Source organism: Vulpes vulpes, chromosome 3, assembly GCF_048418805.1.
Source record: "Vulpes vulpes isolate BD-2025 chromosome 3, VulVul3, whole genome shotgun sequence".
NCBI lineage: Eukaryota > Metazoa > Chordata > Mammalia > Carnivora > Canidae > Vulpes > Vulpes vulpes.
This window is the reverse complement of record NC_132782.1, coordinates 47,629,181-47,651,526: the sequence shown is the minus strand read 5'-3', so window position 1 is coordinate 47,651,526 and position 22,346 is coordinate 47,629,181. Positions and strand designations below refer to the sequence as shown.

General features: G+C 44.8%; 1 protein-coding gene across 10 annotated transcripts in view; it reads right to left on the bottom strand.

The window, feature by feature from the left end:
- The window catches only part of TRIM59 (tripartite motif containing 59), a 45,936-nt gene that overhangs the window by 12,822 nt on the left and 10,768 nt on the right, over positions 1 to 22,346 (bottom strand). For 2 of the 10 annotated variants that reach the window (XM_072752380.1, XM_072752379.1), the window contains exons 3-5: positions 5,806 to 5,888; positions 4,935 to 5,297; positions 4,101 to 4,358 (exon numbers count right to left, since the gene is read on the bottom strand). The gene's annotated coding sequence lies outside the window, so the exon portion shown is untranslated. Of the gene's footprint in view, positions 1 to 540; positions 792 to 4,100; positions 5,443 to 5,805; positions 5,889 to 13,750; positions 13,866 to 14,491; positions 14,561 to 22,346 lie in introns of those variants that run through there. The other 8 variants (XM_072752378.1, XM_026016456.2, XM_072752381.1 and 5 more) reach the window with 8 other exon arrangements.

Below are 22,346 nucleotides of genomic sequence, written 5' to 3'. Positions count from 1 at the left end.
CGGGCTCTTGAAAATATCAGCCAACAATGGCGATGACAGAGCAAACATTCACGCGCACTTTTGACTTAGTAAAAGTTAACTTGAGGACCAGAACCATCCATGGCAGTGAAAGATTTTGCCAGACTCAAATGATAAACACCGACTGAGGTTATTCCCACCAGCACGTCAGTACATCTCTCAGTCCTGCCACGGAGTGTTGTGGGACCCTGGGTCGGTGTGTGCCAGCGCCTCTGAGCCGCGGTTTCACCTGTAAAATGGGCACGGTCCCTGACGGGCTTCCTTCCCCCTCCGAGGTGGAGGGCAAATCCCCCCGAGCCTCCTCCGAAGGCGCCTCCACCGGAGCCCGCGCGAGGGCCGAGTCCCGCTCGTGTCCCCCTCAGCCCCACGCCGAGCCCGCCTGCTCACAGAAAGCGGCTCCACAGCCGAGGGAGGAAAACGGCGGCCCGCGCACTCCTCACACCCGGACGAGCCGGCACAGGCGCAGGACCCAGGCCGCCCCCTCCGTCCCCGCGCACACCCGGCATCCCAGCCGGCGCTTACGGGCGAAGAAGAGGGGCCCACAGACGCCTTCTCGGACCCGAGGAGACGCTCCTTAGACTCACCGCGGGGACTCCGAGACCGCCCTCCTCCACAGCCCGAAACAGCTCTACGGCCTCCGCACGCCGCGTCCCGGGGATGCTTGGCGTCCCCGCCCTCCTCCGCCCCGAGGGAGTTCAGGTGCCCAGACGGGGCGGGGCCTCGCGGAGCCCCACGGCGCAGGCGCGGTCTCCGCGCAACATTCAACTGCGCGGCGTCCGCCAATGGGAGAGAGCGCGGGGCAGCCGTTCAAAAGTAAACGGCCGGCGGCGCCTGCGGGGGCGGGGGCGGAAGGGCGGGGCGGGGCGGGGCTCCAGGCCAGGCGGGGGGGGGGGCAGCGTCCTGCACCTGCGCACTAGCCGCCGGCCGCCTCTCGGAGGCGCGGGGGGCGCGCGGCCCGAGGTGCTTCCGGAAGCCGCGGCGTTCGGGTGGGCGGTCCCCGGGCGAGCGAGCCGGGTGGGCCTGGCGGCGGCTGACGACCCCTCCAGGAGCCTTCCGCAGCCTGATTTTCTTCTTGGCGCGCAGCCGGCAGGTACGGGTTCCCACCGTTACCTCACAGGTTCCGCCGCGGGACGTCTCCGCCGGCCCCGAGGGCACACGCACCCCGGCGGCGCGCGCGTCCTCCCCGACTCCGAGTTTCCTCGTGGGGGCGAAACGTGGACGCCTGGACCGGCCAGAGTACGTGACGGGGTGCAGGGGAGGGGGCCTCCGTTCTCTACAGTTTGGGGGAACGTCCTCTGTGGCAGCTGCTGGGACCTCAGGCCCCTTCAGGAGCATCCCTCTCCTCTCCCTCCCTCCTTTTCCAACCTGAAATGATCACCTAGAGATGACCCCTGTTGCTCAAATTCCTGAGTTCTGATTCAATCTCTTCACCCTGTTTTTCACCTAGTTAAACCCCCTAGAATCAGAAAACAGTTCAGTTGTCCTTTTCCCTTTTTTTTTTTTTTTTCTTGAGAAACTTTATCCAGCTGTATCAAGATTCCTCACAGTTTCCATCTCTTACCTATACTGGAAAATCCTTTAACGCTGTGCTAAATAGAACTGCGCCTTGGTATCCGGGATATTGCCAGTTCCTTCAGGTACTAGTCTGCTGCAGTAAATTATAAAAAAATAATAAACGTGGGGATCCCTGGGTGGCGCAGCGGTTTAGCGCCTGCCTTTGACCCAGGGCGCGATCCTGGAGACCTGGAATCGAATCCCACATCGGGCTCCCAGTGCATGGAGCCTGCTTCTCCCTCTGCCTGTGTCTCCGCCTCTATCTCTCTCTGTGTGACTATCATAAATAAATAAATAAAAATTAAAATAATAATAATAATAAACGTGACGTGAAACAAGGTAATATCAGAGAGTCCTCAGTCCATTTCAGATGTCCTCACCAATTCAAGTTACTGAAAACCTTGCTTAGAATTTGTGGATTCTGTCGGTATCCCAAGATTCCCGCTGTGACATGATGGTACAGATCCATTTCAGCTTTCTTATGCGTATACATTTTCTTAAACATTGGATTCATCCTGATAGATTTTTAATTTCCTCTCAAAGTAATACGGATATCTTTCCATGGCAGTAAGTGCACTATACCTATCTAAAAATTATTCCCTTAAAAAAAAAAAAAGTGAACCAGTGATGTTACTATGGATATTGGGTGATTGTGAAGTATCTGTGTAGATTCCTCACTTGTAATCAGCGTACTGTTGCAGGACCTGTGGAATGCAAAGGCCCAGAAAGAATTTTTGAGACATTGTGTGGTACAGCTTCCGAAGTTTATTTAAGTAGTACAGGGACAGGACCTGTGGGCAAAAAGAGCTGCACTTTTTTTTTAAGAGCTGCACTTCTGCTGTATGAAGTTGGTAGTTAATATGCTTAGTGTGCCCAAGGAGGGGGTGAAGGGGGGGATATGCGGGGAGTATGAGATCATAAATGTTTTGAGTTTCTACTCATAAAACCACTTTCCTGGGACACCTGGGTGGCTCAGTGGTTGAGCATCTGCCTTCTGCTCAGGGAGGGATCCTGGGATCGAGTCCCGCATCAGGCTCCCTGCAGGGACCCTGCTTCTCCCTCTGCCTATGTCTCTACCTCTCTCTGTGTGTCTCTCATGAATAAATAAATAAAATATTTAAAAAAAAAAAAAAACTTCCTGAGGTTTTTTTTGGGCACCAGCAGCTGGCTCAGAAAAGCGTGTGGCTCTTGATCTTGGGGTCATTTGGGGACACACCAACAATATAAGAAAACCGCCATTTTAACAGAAAACAGAATTTCAATCTTATACCAGTGTACTTTAAAAATCCATTCATTTCAACTTTAGTCCTAACCACATATAAAATTATTTTCTAAAAATTTTCCTTCACAAATCTACAACTATCTTTTCATTCAGATTTTGTCCTAAGCCTTTTCTCTCCAAATAACCAGCTTCATTTTAGGGCCAAATTACTTTCTTTTTCCCTCAACAAAATGTATTCCCATTCCTGGTATCTTTCTTATTAAAAACATCTTTTCGGGGGATCCCTGGGTGGCTTAGCGGTTTGGCGCCTGCCTTTGGCCCAGGGCGTGATCCTGGAGTCCTGGGATCAAGTCCCACATTGGGCTCCAGGCATGGAGCCTGCTTCTCCCTCTGCCTGTGTCTCTGTCTCTGCCTCTCTCTCTCTCTCTCTCTATCATAAATAAATAAATAAATAAATCTTTAACAATAAATAAAAACATCTTTTTTGCATACAGAATTCCTTCCCTAATTTCCATCAGTCTTCATTACATTTAGCAGAATTTTAACTCTTAGCAACCTTAATCTCGAGTGAAAAATTAAGTAGTAATCAATTGTGAACTGTTACACCAGAATTCTTTAGATCTGAAATTTATATTTCAGAGTTTCAAAAGACATGTTTTTCCATACTATAATTTTTCAATAAAGCAGAAAGCATGATTACCAATAACCCCAAGTATCCTCAGTCTCTAAAATAAGCCAAAAGCAGATGAACCTAGGTTCAGTAATCAATGATTTAGTATACTATCTTATTTGGAAAAGACTTAGATATCCAATAAGTTTAACCCAATTTGTCACCTAATTTAGAGGAACTTTAAAGGTTCAGGTTACAAAGATTTTAAAAGCTTTTTTAACTTTAAAACAAAGTTACCCATGAGAACTTTTAGACAATATTAACCATCATATTAAGCCATCTTTTGCTGACAAATTGCAACGGGGATAACATGAGCTTATTTGACCTTTAGTAAGCTTTGGTAGAATAAAAGTTTTAATGCTACTAACTCAAAACACATGTCTTTTTTTTTTTTTTTTTTTTTTTTTTAAGTAGGCTCCCTGCCCAGCATGGAACCCAGTGCAGGGCTTAAACTCACAACCCTGAGATTAAGACCTGAACTGAGAACAAAAGTTAGATGCTTAACCCACTGAGCCACCCAGGCACCACCAGACATCTCTATCTTAATTAAACTAACAAATTAGTCTAAATACCAAATATGTTGCACCTGGGTCCACTTTAAAGTTCATCAAGTTGTTCCCCACTGCCAATTTTTACCTGGGGGAGCCGTAGGGATATGAAGTGTGCAGTTTCAGTCCAGGGAGAGATGCTCTTTGCTCCTTTGCTGGCAAAGGGTAGGAGGAGAAGGATCCAATAGCACCAGAGGCATGGAGGCCAGGCATTATTACAAAAGAAGATGAGGCACTTTCTTCCTTCAATCCTGTTGTCCAAATTGACTCCAGTGTGTTAGGAGACAGGCCAAAGGGGAATCCTCTGGGATTGAGGATGTTTATCCCTTAGTCAATTCCTACAAAACTAGGAGAGTACATTAACTAACTAGGAGCTCATTACCAAAATCCCCCTCAGCTCCTGATGGTATGCCATCAAGAATACTGCTAGTTTCCGGGATTCCAAGTGGCAGGAGATGTCCTTCTTTCTCAACAACTCTGATACCTTTGTACTACCTGAGAAGGGGTGTCGACCTCCCTTTGCTCCCCCACTGCATCCCATGCTACAATAGATGCTGGTAAATGGACTGAAACACCATAGAGATTAGGGCTGCCTCTTTCCATTTTGGGGGTTCTATATGTTTGGTGACCAAGAATTATACCCTTTGTAAGCTTGGGTCTAGTATTAATGGATGGGGTAGAGGCCCTAGCCTTTGCCAAGAAAGGGCAGCTATTTTATATCATATGAAGCATCATATATCTAAGCTAGAAGTACTTTCAATCAGAGAGCGAGACCAATAATGCCAAACAAACCATAGGACAAATGAGAGACATATTAAAAAAAAGAAGTATGGAACTCCTGTCTAATCCAGGCAACTTTCTCATGGGCTTTAGCCATGATCTAACGCCAAGGGAGTAGTCACCTATTAGTTGAGCGCCCCACCTGGGTAATAGCTCCAGCTGTGCTTTCCTTTTGGGAACCACACAGTTAGCCATATCTTGGATTTCATGCTCAGTGAGGGATCATGCCAGGATACTTAGGAGGTAACCTTACACAGGAGTCTTAGAATGACCATCCTAATAACATTATGTGGCCATCCCATGCCTGAAGAGAATATATGCAGCAAAAGAACAGGAAAAATAAGGAGAATCTGATTTCTTAGCTCAACACCGTTATGGCTGAGGTAATAGTGTCCAATCAAGAATCAGGAGTCCACCCCTCCCTGTAGTGTAGCCACTGGCAAGAGGTTCTCTCTCGAGCACTCAGGCAGGACATGTTCGAAGGTTCATACTATTCAGGTCATCTCTGAAAAAGAAAAAGAACAGGTAAGAAACAAAGACCAGGAGTAAAGAAGACTTACCAAGTCACTGACTCAGTTCACTCCATTGTCCCCATACAGGTCCCCATACGGGCCACCAAAAATGTGGGATTATGGAGCACAATGGCCAAGAAAGATTTCTTGAAACATTGTATGGTACAACTTAGAAAGTTTATCTAAGTAGCATGGGGACAGGACCCACAGCTCTAGGTCAGCATACTGGGCTAAAGGTGAACATTTTTCTGCTTCTATTTCCCATCAGTAACACTGGTAGAGGATGTTGGTAATGGGGGAGGCATGCAGTGCAGAAAATAAATGAGAAATCTCTGTACCTTTCCTTCAATGTTGCTGTGAACCTAAACTTAAAAAAAAAAAAAAGTCTTTACAAATTTTTAAAACTTTTTAGTATAATTGCTTCCAGAATTAGTTGATACGGCTGAATAATGCTTTGAGCTATTATACTTTCTACCTGTGTCTTCCCCTCTACCTTCTTACCTGAACACAGTTCTGTAGCAAGATAGGTGAAGTAGCTCTCACGAGATTTAACTGGCTTCTGTTTTCCAAAAAGCCTCAGCCCACTGAGGAAAAGAATATATAAGGGAAGAGGCTGAATGTTTGGGAGAGGCAGAAGGAGAGAAGTCTGATAGCCACTTCAGACTAGAGATTTCAGCTCCTAGTGGAGGAAACCATCACACCTAACAGGAAGGGCTGCGTCGGTTTCTAGTGGGAGACTGGCTTCGAGGCCAACTCCGTCATGGCCTTTTGTGACCCAGCATGACCAGGAAGTGGCAGAGAGCTTCCGGAGCCTACACAAAGAGCGGCAGCCTCAGCAGTGACAGTCAACTTGCCCCTACTTGGGTTTGTGGGCTGTGATTCGGCACTCTACAGAAGATAGTGTTGGCCTGGAAAGGTCGGACGGAAGACAACATCCAGATGCAGGAGTACACACTTAAAATCCATTAGTTTGGGCAGCCCAGGTGGCAGCAGTTTAGCGCCACCTTCAGCCCAGGGCCTGATCCTGAAGACCTGGGATCGAGTCCCATGTCAGGCTCCCTGCATAGAGCCTGCTTCTCCCTCTGCCTGTGTCTCTGCCTCTCTCTCTCTCTCTCCCCTTCATGAATAAATAAATATTTTTTTAAAAATCTGAGGTGCTCAGGTGCTCGGCTACCCCCAAAGAGGAAGGGAGAGGGGAACATCAGCTGCTTTGTGGCTCTGTCTGTATACTGGAGCCAGTATATAGAATATCAAACAAGGAAAAGGGAAAAGGAAAAGAAAAAAAGATGATAAACTTTGGTAGTATTAACAGATTATATGAAGAGGAGGCAATAAAACATGAATTTTATGGCAATCTCTGGTGCTCGGGTCAGACTACCTGCTTACACATTCTCTGGCTCCAGCACCAGAAGAGAAGGCCTGAGTCACAGAGAAGAGCCTCTAGGCAAGCTAAAACACTTGCTGGTTTGGGGGTTGAATAGCTACAGACCTCAACAGCCCTCTGTTGTCTCCCATCACATTGTCCTCATCGGAATTATAACACAGACAACCTGTGATTTTCCAAAGCTGGAAGACACCTGTGGCTCATTTCTAGGACTTCAAAGAAAACACAGCAGCAACAGCTCCCGTGATTACAGTCCCAGTGCATTGAGGACAATGAGCCAGGAGGATTTCCTAATATTTCGTAGAAGTTCATTTCAGCTGCAAAAAAGCACCTAACTATATGATAGAGTAGAGCTCACAGACTCAGAGGAAATCTAGAAAAACCTCTACCCACCATGTTGCCTTAATGCTGAATTTGAGCCCAAATTTGATATTACTACCTAAAAATATATAAGCTACACAATTTCATTTTGGGGGGGGGGGAGGACAGAGCTAGAGGGAGAAGCAGACTCCCCGCTGAGCAGGGTGTCAGATGTGGGACTCGACCCCTGGACCCTGGTATCATGACCTGAGCCAAAGGCAGATGCCTAACCAATTAATCCATCCAAGCTCTCCAAGATTTCCTTCTTTTTATGGCTGAATAATATTCCATTATATATATATATATATATATATATATATATATATATATATATATATTGCTATATCTCACAACTTCTTTACCCATTATCCATCAGTGGATATTTAGTTTGCAGCCATATCCTGGCTACTGTAAATAATGCAGTGAACGGGCTTTGGTGGTCCTTGTTGTGTCATTTCCCACTCACCTCCCCACCTGGTCTCCTGGGTGTTGTCACCAGACCTGAACCCGCGAGAGGACAGGGAACCAAGTGCCCTTCCTGCCGGCCTCTCGTGGCCTCTCTGCCTCCCTGTCTCCTGTCTCCTCTCTCCCTTGGGCTCTGATGAAAAATTGCTGACTGTAGGTTTGGGAGTTTAGTTCTTAGAACCGTAGACAATTTCAGTTCTAGGAAAATAAAACCCGTTGATTACTAAAACAACAACAACAACAAAAAAAAACCCTGAACTAAGTCATTCATTCTCTCACTTAATCCTCACAACCACCCTATAAAAGAGTTACTATTTTTTAAACTTTTAAATGAAGCATAAAAAAAAAAAACAGTGTCAGGGCACCTGGGTGGCTCAGGGGTTGAGCCCCTGCCTTCAGCTCAGGGCATGATCCCAGGGTCCTAGGATTGAGTTTTGCATCGGGCTTCCCTCAGGGGCCTGCTTCTCCCTCTGCCTTTGTCTCTTCCTTTCTCTCTGTGTCTCTCATGAATAAATAAAACCTTAAAAAAAAATCTCTATTTTTATCCTTATTTTACAAAGGAAGGAACTAAACACTAGCAAGTTTAAATAACTCTCTCAAACCAATGGGGTTTTCTGATTCCAAAGCAGGTGTCTCCACTGCTGGGCCGTGTGCTTTCATTGTCTTTCTCACCTTCTGTATTAGCTTCCTAGGGTTGCCATAACAAATTACCATAAATTTGATGACTTGAAACAGCAGAAATTTATTCTCTCACAGCTTGGGAAGACAAAAGTCCAAAACCAGGGTGATGGCAGGGTTGCATTCCCTGCGAAGTCTCTAGGAGAACCTGTCCTTGACCTTTCAGCTCCTGGTGGATCCAGGGCTTCCTCAGCTTGTGGCTGTGTGACTCCTGCTACAGCCTCTGCTTTACATGGCCTTGTCCCCTGTGTGTCTGTCTTCTCTTCTTCTGTCTCACATAAGGACACTTGTCATTGGATTTAGGGTCAACCTGAGTAATTCAGGAAGATATTATCTCAAGATTCTTATTTACACCTGCAAAGACCCTTTTTCTGAATTTGGTCACATTTCACAGGTTCTGAGACACATCTTTTGGATGACCACCATTTAATCCACCACGTCTTTCTAATACAATCCCTGAACAACAACAACAAAAAAAACAAAAAACCCTGAATATTCAGGCACCTGGGTGGCATGGTCCGTAAAGCAACCGACTCCTTCAGTCTCCGGGTCATGGGATTGAGTCCTGAGTTGGGCTCAGTCTGCTTGGGATTCTCATTCTCTGTCTTCCCCTCTGCCTCCCCTCCCCCTCCACCCAGTGCTCTCTCTTAAGTAAATAAATAAATCTTTAAAAAGAAAAACAAAGATCCCTGAACATTGTTCTTGTCACATAGACAGTGTTAAGGGCTTCACAGACTTATGAAAAACTAGATAATGAATCCCAGACATCTCACTTTCAGCAGAATATGCTGAGGCCCAAAACAGAGGTGCTTTGGTCAAGGCGACACAGTAAGTTCACAGCAGATTCAAGGCCACACTTAAACTTCCTGATGCTGTATCCAAAGGCCATTTCACATCATGAGAGGATGATTAATATATATCACTGTATGATTAAAAATGTTTTCATTTGTCAAACAGTCACAATTAGAAACAATAATGTCTTTGTGTGGCAAATTTCTCTCAGATCTCAGGCCCAGGAAGGTTTTTTTCTTCCCCAGCTAGACTACAGTACACATACCTGTGAAAGCTACGTAATTATCTCTATCGCTGGCTGGCTGCTAAAGTACTAGATTTGAATCTCAGAATCTGACCAATTTCCTTCTCCCAGGCCAAATAAATTACTTTTCCTCAGATGGCCTTTGTATTAAAATTTTGAGTTACAGCTTCAAAATACAAGATACCAAATACCAAAGTGAACCAGGAGGCAGACCAGTGTCTGCCTAGAGAATAGGAGGATGCAGCCTAGAGAATAGTGTGGGGGGAGCTTTGAGAACTGGTAGGGGGTGTTAAGCTCTCACCTCTGGAGCAGGTATGCAGGGCTGGGAGAGAATTCATGACGGCTCCCTTTGTAAAGGTTTATGGGGGTGCCTTCAATACTGCCTCTCTCCCCCAGGGTCTGCCCCTCACCACAAGGCTGGTGAGAAGAGCTCAGCTCGCCTGCCCTGCCCAGAGGGATGGCGTGGCCTGGCATTTACCAAGTCCCATGGAAATCTAAGAGGGGACTGCCAGCATGAGAATTGGCCTGAACTCTCAGAGTTGGGGGGTGCCGCAGAAGCACGTGTATCCCCAAGGATCAGATGAGCCAGGACAGGGTGGACTAAGGTCCTGCCCACTATGCCAATAGGCCTCTGATCGAAATGCTGGAAGTAACCTAACACTCTAAAAGCTGCAGAAAGAGTAAACAAGGAGCTGGAGGGGAGCACATCCCCTGGTCCAAGCAAACTGCAGGTTAGAAGTCCCCAAGGATAGGGACACCTGGGTGGCTCAGTGGTTGAGTGTCTGCTTTGGCTCAGGGCGTGATCCCGGGGTTCTGGGATAGTCCCACATCGGGCTCCTTGCATGGAGGCTGCTTCTCCTCCCTCTGCCTGTGTCTCTGCCTCTCTCTGTGTCTCTCATGAATAAATAAAATCTTAAAAAAAAAAAAAAGAGAGAGAGAGAGAAGTACCCAAGGCTAGATGCCAAGGAACCCAGGAAAGAACGCCAAAGAGCTCCTAAGAGCTGCAGAAGAGCCTCCTGAAAAACAAGTCAGCTTCACACATCACATGATCTCCCAGGCCCAGAGAATTCTAACTGGGCTTCGAGAACTTTCTCTCCCCTCCACCCTCTGTCCTAAGGCAGGAGAGATTAGAGACAGTGGGTAGCTTGGGGTGGGTGGGGTGGGTGGAGAGGAGGTAGTTTAGAAAGAAGCCAGCCCTGTACTTGCCCCAGGAATCAGCAACCAAACCCCCTAGAGCAGGCCTTATCCGAGGGAGAGGGAGTAGCTTATAGTCTCAAGGGAAGTTGAAGCTTAGACAATGGGACTAATTTCTGAAAGGAGACTGTGTTTTGCAATTTAAAGGGACCTCAGGACTTTGTGTACCAAACTGTGTGTATAGCCAACCAAAAAAGCCAGGCCTGTTGGCATTTTCAATCCAAGATCTTGGAAAGAACTTTCCTCACAGTTATTTATTTTAAAGGGCCCTTCCTCAAAGAACAGAATTTTAAAGTTGCTATGTAGTTGATAGGTTCCTGTTCAAATTATCACTCACATTGCGTTGAAAACAAAAGTCACCATCTCCGCCACCTATCCATGAACAATTGGAGATCTATTATTCTTAAACAAAAAGATGTTTGTTACAGTAGGACAATGTTGGCAGAGATGGGTCCCAGCTCGTGATGACTTCAACAGCCTGCCCCGTTCACTGGAGGACCTTGCCTCCCTGGTTTCACTGGACCTCGAGCCAGGAGACTCAAGGAACAAAACACAATCGACTCACTTTTGCATAGAGAGCAACTTAGCCATATCTTATTATATAAGCTTCTGACTTCCATACTCACAGGGTCAAATGTTTCCTACAAGGAGGGATAAAATGTTCCTTCTCTAAAACTAATTCCGGCATCAACTGAAGAGACACCATGGTTTTCATCCTGTTCCCACTCGATGGCAAGCAAAAGTGAGTCATGCATTTATAAAAAATAACCTACTGTGTTATGTGCATTTGTGCACATAACCTACTGTGTTGTGTGCATTTATAAAGATAACTGTAATTTTTCCCAAAATTACATAGCTGTCAAAACCATGAAACTCATATATGGTGAGGCCATAATTGACTGCAGTTCAGCATTTTGTTTCCTAACAGTTCTCAGAGAATTAGAAACTTCATATTCATGCACAACTTCTGAATTTCTGTTCATACAGCCTACTCTATCCAGCTACAGGATTCACAAAAGGTAGTATTGCCAGATTAACGATCAGGTTACCAACAATGATTAGCTCACATTTCCAAAAGAACAAAGATCTGGATCTCATAAAACTGGGAAGCTTTCTGGTATTTAAAACTATTCACCTGAAGAATGTTCTGCTAAATAAGTCAGAGATGATTGACAGGATTATTTTTATAACTCAAATGATCTCAGCTTATAAAGAATTATGTGTTATTTGCAGTTGACAAGTTGGTTACCACGGGGGAAAAAACTACCTCCTGGAACTACTCCTAACTCTGGTTGTAATACCCCAGAATGTTTCAAATTCCCTCAGTAGTTATTAGAACATTTCAAAATATTTTCTCAGAAAAATCTTTTTTACTTCAGTTTTTAAAATACGTATGGAAAAGTTGTAACCATACAGTAAGTTGTAGGATGTAACTTTTTAACAATCCACACTGCATTTCAGATCAGTGCAATGCCTCTAGGTGGTAAGACCTGGGGGGACTGGAAAGATTATATTATTGGTCAAAGCATCTGTGGAATAATTCTTCAGAAACTATCTTTAAAGTTATTGTATGAACCAGACTAAAACCCAAAAACAAGCAGAATTGAAATAGGCACATTATTTCATTGGTCTATCTTATATATATATTTTTAAGATTTTATTTATTTATGCATGAAAGACACACAGAGAGAGAGAGAGAGGTAGAGACACAGGCAGAGTAAGAAGCAAACTCCCTGTGGGGAGCCTGATTCGAGACTCGATCCCAGGACCCCAGGATCACGCCCTGAGCCAAAGGCAGCTGCTCAACCACTGAGCCACCCAGGCGTCCCTATCTTATATTTCTTTTTAAAAAGAATTGAACAAAGGGAAACTAGCCCTATCGGACCTTACGGCATACTAAACAACCTCTATATTAAAAGAACGAGTTACTGATACAAAAATAGATAAACAGACTAGTGGGATAAACCAGAGGTGACAGGAATGCAGATCCTTTTGGAGCAGAATGTGGCAATACCTAACAAGACTACATAAGCACTTCTGTTTTGATCTAGTAGTCCTAGGAATTTACTCCAAGAGACACCTCCAACAATATAAAAATTCATACGCACTAGGCTATATGTCACAGCACATTTGCAGCTGTTGGTGTTTGCAAGACCCTAGAAACCACCTCAATGCCTATTCACAGGAGAGTGCTTGAATAGCCAAAGGTGGGCCTCTCTCGGGGCCCTACTCAGTCCTATACAAGGAGAGGAAGCTCTTTACGAGCCTGGTACACAGTGCATTCCAGGATATGCCACCACGTAGAAAGAGCAGAGTTCAGAAGAATATCTACAGCACACTACTTTTCAGGAAAGAAGGAAAAGGATCTAGGAAGAGACCTGTCTCTTCTCAGCTGTGCCCAGAGAACACCAGAAGTGTAGTTCAGAAGCTAGGCCGCAGGTCATCCACGGGGCAAGGGTGAGGAAGGAGGAAGAGAGTGGGGGATGGCAAATGCAGGCCGAGCCCTGTTTCTCCAAGGATGCCTTGCTTTGTAGTTGTGATGCTTGCACTGCCAATGTAGAGTTTTAAAAATACATTTACAGGGGTGCCCAGGTGGCCCAATGGGTTAAGTGTCAGCTCTTGGTTTTGGCTCAGGTCATGGTGTCAGGGTGGTGGGATGGGGCCGCATCAGGCTCCGAGCTCAGCAGGGAACCTGCTTGGGAGTCTCTCTCTCTCTCCCTCTCCTTCAGCCCCTCCCCCACCATGCTCTCTTTCTCTCTAAAATAAATAAAACACCTCCAAAAGGGATCCCTGGGTGGCGCAGCGGTTTGGCGCCTGCCTTTGGCCCAGGGTGCGATCCTGGAGACCCAGGATCGAATCCCATGTCGAGCTCCCGGTGCATGGAGCCTGCTTCTCCCTCTGCCTATGTCTCTGCCTCTCTCTCTCTCTCTCTCTCTGTGTGACTATCATAAATTAAAACAAAATAAAAATAAATAAAGAAAGAAAGAATGTTAAAAAAAAAACACCTCCAAAAAATACACGTACATAAAACATATCTTACAAATGCCATGGAAATAACAGTGATTCTTGAAAGAAGGCTAGTCACTCTATGAATGAGACAATGTCTGGACTTCTGATAAAGAAATGAGATAACGGAACCAATTTTGTTACTTACAAGAGAATGTTGAAAATTTCAATTTGAAGGAGTTGGAAATACAAAGAGCAAATTCGGCACAGTCCCTGCTTGAAGTGGGCTTATATGCACTAACTGTCTCATGGCAGAACCATGTTAATTAGCAGTTTGGAATGTTACTGAAATGTTCCCATCCCTGCTAGCAACCAGCCCTGACCTGTGCATGGATGAGCTGAAGTCCTCACAGGTGCGGGGGTTGTGGGGGAACCGCCTCGGAGAAGGGCCGTCTGTGTGCCCACACAGCCCCAGTCATCACAGGTTTCTGTCAGAAGCTTATTAAAAGAAACTTGTTACAAAACAGGTTAGTTCAGTTCAATTCCAAATACACACTCGCAAGGTGCTCACCTGTATCTGCTGAGTATCAACATGGTAAAGGTAAACTTTGTTTCATCTTTTCTTGATAAAGCTGTTTTACCCTTTTTCCCTTTTCAAGTGAGAAAATCTCCAGGATCATGAGATGGCTGGAGATCCAGGTATGATATAAAATCTGCTTTCTGACAATATTTCTGATTATAAAAATAATGAAACATCTTATTTAAAAAAAAAAACATGGGTGCGGAAGTGCAGTAGAAAATGTAATAATCCTACCCTTCCGAGTAACCACTGTTAATGGTATGTATGATATGTATAGAAATCTCCTCACTTGTGGACATTCACCAATAAGGCAAAAAGTTAACTCAGGATAGAAAACTCATTGCCTCTCCCAGTCACCAAAGGATGCAGTTAGTGGAGACTTGCATAGTAATGTCACTTTGGACTTAATGAACACGTGGCCTTATTAAAAGTTTTAAAATCCTTTCCTGTTATAAGTCGAGCAGACTCTGTGTTTTCTATGTATCTCTCTGTATTCTATGCATTTGCTGACATTGGATGTTGCGAAATTATTAGCCTTTATCACCTCTTTCTCATGAATGTATAATGTTCTCTTCTTCCAGAAGCTTTCTTTCTCCCCAGCAAGTACTTCTTCCTACTTCTTCCTAGATGCAGTATATAGATCAGCTGAGGTACTAATCACTCCCCCGTCCCTTGAATTGTATTTATTTGCTTATTTATTTATTTATCCCTTGGATTTCAAAGTGCAATTCGTTTAAACTGCCTTCCATCTTCAGTTTCCAACACCTGGGAAAATTCTCAGGGGTTTCTCAAGACTTCTGAAAACTTCCCTGGATTTAGCTTGAAGTCCCCTTGGCCCCGCACGTGATGTCTCTATGTCACCTCCCATGTCATCCCAGAAGGCGAAGCTCAACCGCATTTCCAGTTTCCACGAGAAATTTCTTCCCACAAAGCAGGTTGTGAGGAAGTCCTTCCCAGAGTCTGGAGGACAGCCTGCCGCAGGTCCTAGCATTCCACCACCCGCCCAGCCTCCCTCCGCCCTCCTCTTCCCTGGGAGCCCCCTTCCCCTGGCGCCAAAGTCTTTCCCTCAGCTATTCAGGAAATCTCCTCTTTCTTGGGAGCCAATGGTTCCCAAAATTTGGAAAAGCCAGATTCTTCCCTTCAAGCTCTTAAACAGAGCTCGGTGCTTTTCAAGCCACTAGAGGCTGGTCCTGAAGCTGCACCCCTCCACCCCCCACCGCCCACTGGCCTGTGGGCCCCGCCAGTCAGTGGCCCTCAGTGGAAGTGAGGCCCCGTCTCCAACCCTGTGCCCCGTAGACCCCAGAGTCTCCCAGGTCCCTCATTATCCGGGCCTACAGCTTCTACCTGAACCTCTCAGGGTCGCCAGCACCTCCCAGAAATGTGCTAGAAATGCAAACTCTCAAGCCCTACCCCAGATCTATCACATCAGAAGCTAGGAGAAGGGGCTACTAGTTTGTTTTTAACAAGCCCTCCAGGGGTTTTGATGCATGCTGAAGTTGAAGACTTCCGGCATTCACATCCAGGGTTTAAACCTACTCCTTATGGGCTTGTCAAGTTATTTTGTGAATGAAGGAGCACCCCCTTGCCCCAGGCATTTTCACACCAGCTACTGAGACAGGAAGTATGTCCCTCTCTCACTATATTTCATATCCATTATAATACATCTGCTTCTTGCTTTTCTCACTCTTCCTCTCTGATGGGACACTTTTCCTGCCTTGTGAGGGGACACAGAGGTGGAACCCGAGATGGAGCCATCCCTTTGACCACAGCCTGATTCACCGAGTCACCAAGCCACTCCAGGGTAACCTGAATGGGTCCAGCCTGTGGGTGTCTGAAAGGTAGGGGATTCACAATGGGACACTTAGGTCCTCATGTGTAAGACCGTGTGAGTATAAGATGTGCATTGAATTAACTAGCAAACACCAAACTCTAAGATGAGAGGTTGAAAGGCTAATATAAATTAGGAGCACTCCCACTAGCTAACAGGTAATTAACTTAAAGGCTTTGAGTTATTTGGGGGGAGCAGAGGAGATACAGGAAGTGAAGTACCCAGTCCCTACTCACTCTGCCCTGCAAGCTTATTTATGGACCAGGTCAGAAAGAAATTCTCCCAAGAGAGGGGAGGGAGGCCTACAGCTTCTACCTGAACCTCTCAGGGTCTCCATTTTCTTCATCTTTCTCCATCTCTTCCATACACCCAAATGACAATGTCTTTTCCTTGAGATATAACTGACAAATAATATTGTGTAAGTGTAAGGTGTATAAAGTGATGACTTGACACATGTATATATTGCAAAATGATTATTGCAAAAAGGCTTAGTTAACAACATACATCACCTTACATAGTACTTTTTATTTTTCCTTTTTCAGACGAAAAAAAAGTTAATATCATCCATGCATATTGAGAATACAAATGAATTCCAGAGGATGGGGGTTATTTACAGCCCACATGCAAGCTCTGGCCTCATTTTATACCTTTAAGCATCTCTATCTTCTAGAAAGGCCCTCAGTTTTGCTTTCAGGATGCCACATGCTTTGATCTAACTCCTCCCTGGCTATGTCTTCTCTTTTGGGAATCCTTTTCTATGCCTGTGTCTACATATTGATGTTCCTTTCTTGGGTCCCACTTCCCTTTCACTCCACATATTTCTCTCTGCTAACCACATTCATTGTCACAGCTTCAGTTACTATGGGTAGGCTGAGGATTGGCTAATCTACAGCTTTAGTCTAGACTCCCATGTCTGCCCTAGAGCCCCATATTTTCCTGCTCATTGGACATCTATCTCTTCTCGGATGTCTTCCGGATATCTTATCATCAGTCCTAACTCATAGCCCTACCCCATATCCTAACTCTTTACCTACATTCCCCATCTCTGCAAATGGCACCATCACCCAACACCTTGACCTCTACTCCTCACTTTACAAACCAGTGAACTACAAAGTCAAGAGTCAAATCCTGACCTCATGATTCAGGTCAATATGATTCCCTCTGGGATATCCTATGTAATGGGACTCCCCACCTAGAATTTTGCTCTCCTCCTCTCCACACAGGCAGAGGGAGAAGAAGGCTCCATGCAGAGAGCCTGACGTGGGACTCATCCAGGGTCTCCAGGATCACGCCCTGGGCTGCAGGCAGCGCTAAACCGCTGCGCCACCGGGGCTGCCCTCCAATCTGTTTCTTATCATAGGACTCACAGAAAATGACAACTTTTGTACAACACACTGGGATACCCATTTGAGGATTCTGAAAGAAGCCACTAGGTTTTGCCTGTTATCCCAGAGGCTAAGGGGTTCATAATCTGGGCTCTCTTCAAAGCCATTCACACCACCCTGGGAGCCTCTGGACTAATTCCTTCACCCTGCTGCAGTAGAGGGGCTTTCCAATGCACAGACCTTACCAGGTCACTGTTCTCCTTAGACTCCTTCTGTGGCTTCCTGCCAGCTTGCATGGCTCTACAAGGTCTGACCCTGCCTCCCTCACCAGCCTCCTTCCTCCTTCTTGCTTTCTCCTCACATTCCCTTCCTCATGTCCCAGTCACACCAAAATGACTTGCAGTTGTTTCCTAGAGAGGCCTGTGAGCTTCTGCTTCTAGATTTCCCTGCCCTTCCCACAGCAGCCTGTACTCCCCTAAGGCTGGCACTCCCTACTGTCCAATATGGAAATTCACAGAGGGCAGAACTCTGACAAGAACCATGTCTGGCACTGAGTGAGAACCCAAACATTTCTTGAAGAGTGAGCAAAGGAATGAGTCAGCTTTTGTGATAAAGCACCAAACCAGGGGGTAGAAACTTGGGTCCCTGGTGTGCCTCCAGCCCACTGACCCACTCCAGATACTCCTGTCTGGGCCTCAGTCTTCTTGCCCATCAAGTGAGAGGACTGGTCTCTGAAATCCTCTTCAGGGTAAAGGCCTGTGTTCCCTGGGGCTCTTTGGATCCCAGCAATTCTACAAAACGTTGTAACTCTTGATCTTTGCAAACAACTGGGGTTAAATTTGTAACAATTGCTACAAATTTCCTCACCTGCAGAAATTGAAAAGTAACTAAATGTAAACCAGTATATTTTTAATAATACTTTTTTTTTTTTTTTTAAGTAGGCTCCATGCCTAGCACAGAGCCCAGCAGGGGGCTTGCACTCATGACCCTGAGATCAAGACCCAAGCTGAGATCAAGAGTCAGATGTTCAACGGATGAGCCATCCAGGTGCCCCAATTTTTAATGATACTTTTTTTGAGTTCCACATTTGGGAAAGATAGCAAACTTGGCTTAACCCTACCACCCTAGGCCCCATTCCTAGTGTTTGGTGTTTGGCTTGAGGAGGTAAGGTCATGACTGTGGAGGAGGGAAGGTTTCACAGTCCCTGTGCCTCCTTTCTTTTGGCTTTCATTCCCTTCTCCCTCCTCCACCTAGTTCACTTGGTTGGAGGAAGGAACAGATACACTGTTTCAAGGCTGACTGTAAAATAAGGTCCAAGTGAAGGAGATGAAGAGCTAAGTAACACAAGGTCTGCAACAGGCTCTTCAGCAAGTCCTTTTAAGATTATATTTTTTCCCAGACTGTAGTCACCAAGCAAAAAGCTTTAGTCATCAGGAGGAAAATGGGTTGCATTCATGCTACACTTTATATGGCGCAGTGACTCCAAATGAAAATGAAGCTAATAAATGACCCAATTCAAGAAGAAAGAAAAGAAAGGTCAATATTTCAAGGGAAGAGAAACTAAGCAACTCTGCCACTTTATGGGCCTTTCCTCCTGAAATTTGCTTTTAATGTGTTTAAGGCTAAAATCAAGTCTCAAACCATATGAATTGCTCCTATAAGGGTTTCTGCTGGGTGGAAATACTACAGTTGAAAGACCTGGCTAATAAGTGCTAATCAGCATAATATTGGTCATCAAATGCTGAACCATTGAGTTATTGGTTTTTTAAAAAATATTTTATTTATTTATTCATGGGAGACACAGAGAGAAAGAGAGAGGTAGAGACATAAGCAGAGGGAGAAGCAGGCTCCATTCAGGGAGCCCGATGTGGGACTCGATCCCGGGACTCCAGGATCACGCCCTGGGCCGAAGGCAGGCGCTGAACCGCTGAGCCACCCAGGGGTCCCACCATTGAGTTATTGTATCTATTATGGGCAGTCTGAGGCCTATGCTACATGTTCTTGTTCATTTATATATTTGTTCTTTGAGAGAAGCTATTGCAATTCTAACCACATACGCATATGCACACAGCCCCTCTGGAGTATAATCTAAATCTGCATCCTAATGATAGTTTTTATTTCTATAGTTCTTTTATGCTTTTTAAAAAAATATACTTATTTCCTTTCGGTGGTGGGGGGCAGCGCATGGGGTGGAGGGAGAAGAGAGCGGGGAATCTCAAGCAGACTCTGCTCAGTGCAGAACCCAACATGGGGCTCAGTCTCACAGTCAGAGATCATGATCTGAGCTGAAACCAAGAGTCGGACATTTAACCAACTGAGCTACCTAGGTGCCCCGAGTCCTTTTACTTTTATAGGCACGTATTATTTCACCTTCATTCACATTTGCTTCTTTAAAATTTTTCTAGGGGCGCCTGGGTGGCTCAGCGGTTGAGTGTCTGCCTTTGGCTCAGGGCGTGATTCTGGAATTCCTGGGATGGAGTCCCGCGTTGGGCTCCCTGCATGGGGCCTGCTTCTCCCTTTGCCTGTATCTGCTTCTCTCTTTCTCTCTGTGTCTCTCATGAATAAATAAATAAAATGTTTAAAATAAATAAATAAAATCTTTAAAAAAATAAAAATTTTCTAATACACCAGATAGAGTAGTTGATAGAACTTGAGATTTGAATGGAGTGATAAGGAAGGAAGTGCAAATTAAAATATGTTCTTGCTTCAGCAGCTTATCATTTTGCATAACGTCCCCTGTAGATAAAATGATTTTTCTTCTGGCTTTACAGTAAGAAGTACCAGGGCTGTTTCGATAGGCCTGCCTCTTGAGAGTGGCTGCTTGCAGGAGAATGGGCCCAGAGCTCTGTTTCTCATGAGGTAGGGTCATCAGTCCCCTGGGTTTCCAGGGGTGGAACTGACTGACCCTAGAAAGAATGGAACAGTGGTTTTGGTCCAGCAGGGGTGAATGCCAGAACACAGCTTCCAATGTGGGGAATGTCCCTCATGGGTCCCACAGAGATGAGCCCTCTGGGTTGGCACCCTGGGAGTTGACCCCAAGTGAGGGCCTTCTTTGGCTAAGCCGAGTGCTGAGGGAAGGAGTGTCCTGCTTCAAAGGATCACTTAGTCTTATGCCCCACCTGGTTCCATGGGGCCAACAGATATTGTCTATAATAATGGAGGACCAGCCTCAAAAAGTGACACTAAATACCAGTGAGACACCATGGCCATAGTGGCCAGCCATACCAAGCAGACATGAGTGCTTTTCTAGCTGAGGGACTGACATCCTTTTAAACAGGTCAGGCCCTGAGATTTTTGGCAAATTGGGAGGGCAAAGATTTAGCTCGTCTTCAGATAGAGAGTTCTTTTAAGGTTGCAGGTTCTTCTTGCCTGTCACACTATAAACAACCTATTTGAACAGAAAAACTCTGTGATGACCCTGGCTGTAAGGCTGGAGGTGAGGGTGACATCAGAGAGGAAGCAGTCTGGAGTGACTTTTATCATATACCTCATTTTATCACAGATAAATACCATTCTCTGTTTAAACGGGGGAAAAGGACAAGGACTCTGGAGAGAGCCCTGTGGCCACCTGAACCCTAGGGGGGCCAACTGGGGTCAACCAGGGGCCTTCACCTTCTCACCCTTTGGTAAGCTTCTTCATGGATCCGGTGATTAAGCCTCAAGGAAACCACTCACTGTAACAAAGACAGAAACACTGTAAACAGTAAAACTTGCCCTGAATTTCTGCTTGTTCTCTCTTCCTCTACCCTGTTTTGGAGGGGTTAATGGATCAGTTATCATGATTTTGTTTGAAAGTAAGTAATTGTAATAATCATTTTAAAAGACATTTAAAAAAAAATCTCAGCTGGGTTCTCGGTCCTGTAGCTCTGAGGTGACTGTCCTCATGGAATTTAGAGCCTCATGGCAAAATAAGAATAATGCAAGTGTATTTATTAGGAAATGGATTAATTCTACTTATTTTTTCATGTACTGAATACCTACAAATTGCAGGTATAAAAAGATGACTAAAGGTCTATGAAGATAAATAAGAATATGAGTTCTTTGAACCTAGGGAGAAAATTCCCAACTTCCAAATGGGCGTATTTCAGATGTTTTTTTAAAATGTTTGGAAGTCAAAATTTATTGTCCTACACTTGATCTTAACCAAAAGGCCGAGAAGGAATAAAATGTATTTTCCTACAGATGTGGCAAGAACTAGACAAATGAGGAAAGGAACATCATAAAAAAAAAAAGTGAGTAAGTTTTAGCACTGGTTGGGGTTAACAATTTCCTGTTACGGAATTTGAAAGAAAGAAAGGGAACAATGGAAGGGTGGGAGCCATTCTCAGGGCAGGTCATAAAGCACAGAAGAGCTTGATTACTTCCCAGAATAATGGTTTTGCATGGGGGCCAGGTAGCCAGCTCCTTCATCTGTTGTCACACAAAGGTCTTTTATACCTCAGATTTCTGTCCCTTGGTCATCACTGCATGCACAATCCAAAATCCCTGTTCTAATCTCCAATGTGATTAAACTTGATACTGGATCTCTTCTTTAGTCTCATACATTGCCCAGGAGCTTCATCTATGAACAACCTCCTCCTTTATCTTTGGCACAGTCACTTTCTCCTTTAGGATACAATAGAAATCTCACTTTTATAGAAAGAACCTTTTTGTCTCAGGCTAGAGGAATGTCTCTACCATCATATTTTTTTACTCTACTTAGAGAGAGGTAATCTCTATTTTTGTACATATTGCTTAGGCACTCCTTGTGCTTCTTCTAATCTATATGGCCTCAGAGTGCCCTTGAAAGCTTTTTTTGCATTCTGGAGCCATTTAAATTAGGTGAGCTTTCAAAGAAGACAGGATTTTTTTAATGGAACCATTATTGTGTTGAATTTTTTTTTCTAAAATTAACTTCATTTCAAAGGCAAGTATTAAAGGTTGTTTAGTGTCTCAAACTATCATTCATTATTTACTTATGATTAAAAATAATCTTTTAGGCTAAATACACTGTGGAGGGAGTGGATAGATTTATCCAAGGCTGCTATGAATAGATAACAATTATTATGAATTATAAGAATAGCATTTAGAAAAAGCAATCATGCTAGTCATCACTCTATTTAATGGCAACACATTGGTTTATTTAATAGCTAATGGTTTCTTCATATTCCATCACACAAAAGAATAAAAGCTCATAAGTATATGCAGTGAGTGGATTCCTCATTAAATTGGATCCAAGGTTAATTAGGGACTCACTATGTGTAGTT